Source organism: Octopus bimaculoides, chromosome 21, assembly GCF_001194135.2.
Source record: "Octopus bimaculoides isolate UCB-OBI-ISO-001 chromosome 21, ASM119413v2, whole genome shotgun sequence".
Classification (NCBI taxonomy): Eukaryota; Metazoa; Mollusca; class Cephalopoda; order Octopoda; family Octopodidae; genus Octopus; species Octopus bimaculoides.
The window spans coordinates 18,242,765-18,245,264 of NC_069001.1; the positions used below are offsets into that span (position 1 = coordinate 18,242,765).

At 37.0% G+C, this 2,500-nt stretch overlaps 1 protein-coding gene across 3 annotated transcripts in view; it reads right to left on the reverse strand.

Moving 5' to 3' along the window:
• The window catches only part of LOC106870296 (unconventional myosin-VI), a 174,515-nt gene that overhangs the window by 159,511 nt on the left and 12,504 nt on the right, over positions 1-2,500 (reverse strand). The gene's annotated exons all lie outside the window — the stretch shown is intronic.

The following is a 2,500-nucleotide window of genomic DNA, read 5'->3' on the forward strand; positions in this document are numbered from 1 at the left end:
GAAAAAATATATATATATATATTTTATATATACATATATATATATATATATAAAAGAAGCGCAGAAACACGAAGAAACGTGAGATATGATCTCCTAATACACTTTCTGAAGAAATATGACGTGAAGCTCACGCTTGGAATGTCGATCAGGGTTATGACATGTGGTTAACATATATACACACACACACACACACACACACAGTAGTTGGGTAACTCTTGCAGACAATGGTGAAGATTAATTTTTTTAATGCATGACATTAAAAACGAGCCAACGAGAGAGTCTCTAAAGAGTCGCTCGACATGCTAAAAAGAGTAGCGAAATATTCTTCAAACCTCAAACCACTGTTTTAAAATTAAACAAAAACAGAAAGACACGTTGGATGAAGTCGTTAGTAAACTGTCTGGTGAAAAAGACGGTATGTTCGTGGCTGGAGCGCCTTTGATCATGGGAATGGTCGATTAGGACGGATCTATGGCTTCGTAACATACTGTAAATTTATGATTAAAAGATAATCGAATTTTGAACGTCATCGAATGCGCACATGCTTCAAATAATTACGCGCGCACGCGCACACATATACACACTCACATAGATATATATGTGTATATGTAAATACAGACATACGTTATAGACACATTATATACACATATACATACATATACAATATACACATACATTATATACTCATATATACACACATGCATTATATATACTTACACATTATATATACATATATACACATACATACATAACATACATTGCGCGCGCGCACCCCCACGTATACATTACACGCACGCACACATCACGAAACAGGGAGTAATATCAGTCGACAACTGAAGAGGGGTTAGACTTCTTTTGGTATTTTGTCCCGTACTTATCTCTCGTTGTGTGTTTACCTATTTTTCACTCGTTGGTGATGTCCTGTTCCTAATGCGTATTTTTTCATTTATTATACACACACACACACATATATATATATATATAACCATTAAAGCTGTCCTGTAATGGATTAGAAAAACCACACTAACATATATGGTGGTGGATCTCCATCGTTCAGCAACGAGGATTCAGTTATTCGAATAACTGAATTAGCTGCTCCTCAATTCGCGTATAAAGTGACTGAGTATTCCAAGACACGTGCACTCCAACGTAACAGAGTGTAACAAAGCTGTACCTTTTGAATTACAAGTACAATCGATCCATCCACCAAAAGGCTTCCTAACACTTTCCCTCAACCAAATTCAGTCACAAGACATGGGTCGATCCGAGGCAATAGAAAATAACATTTGCCCAAAAGAACTCGGGACCTCGTGGTTAAGAACCATTCGGTTACACTGCAGCTACTCCAAAATATATATACAAGGTGTCCAAAAATAAAAATTTAAAAAATTGACATCATTTCGTAGTCTCGTAACATAGCCAATTCTTGCTCAAATGATCTCAAATTTTAACAAAATGTGTAAAAACTAAGTTTGGATCGCGCATGACAAAGTGCTATTGAAATGGCCACCACGTTTACTTCACTTGACACCTTGTGATTTTTTCTATGGGACTATGTGAAAGGACTGCACTATACGCTCCCTCTTTCTACAAGCCTTGAGGAACTCAAGCAGAAAATCAGAGGTACTGGAGAATGTTACGCAAGACATGTGATGTTACAGCGTGTTTGGCAGGAGCTGGACTCCCGACTTGACGTGTGTCATGTCAAAGGCGGTACGCATATTGAACATTTGTGAAGCTTTGTGAAATCGGTTATAAAATGTACACCCATCTGAATCTCTTGTTCGAATTTTGATAAATAAATATTTTATTGTTCAACGTGAAGCCTATTTAATTTCGTTTGCCTCGGACACGCAGACACTCAATGAAGTCATTCTTTTGTTTTGTTTTGGTGGGGGGCACCCTGTATGCATATGTGTGTGTGTATATATATATATATATATATATATATATATATATATATACGAAGATGTGCTGAAAAGTTCCTGGCTTTAAGGGTGTCGCGAAATGCCAGGTTGGAGACCCAACCTTCAGAGTTCTTTTACAGAGACTAGAAAAACTGAAAGATCTCTGCAATAAGTGTGATTATGAGTGGGGAATATGTTGAATAAAATCATAATTAACTGATCCTCCTATATTCTCTTTGACTCAAAGCCAGAAACTTTTCAGCACCCACTAGTGTGGATGGATGGGTGGATATATCGATGGATGGATATATAGACAGACAGACAGATAGATAGATAGGTAGATAAACTTATTTTTCGCTATACTCTGATCGAAATTTGAACTTGGAAACGTTTAAATCATAAGAATGAATTATAGTTTAGAATAGTGAAACTAATGGTGAAAATGTAAGCGCCAAGGCGGTCGCTCGACATGCTAGAAATAGCAGTTGAAATTTCCTTCGAATTAGACCCCCAATGTCATACAAAGATGTATGGGATGATGTAGTCCTAGCCATGCACTTAAATCAACGACGTAGTCACGGTTGGAATGGTCT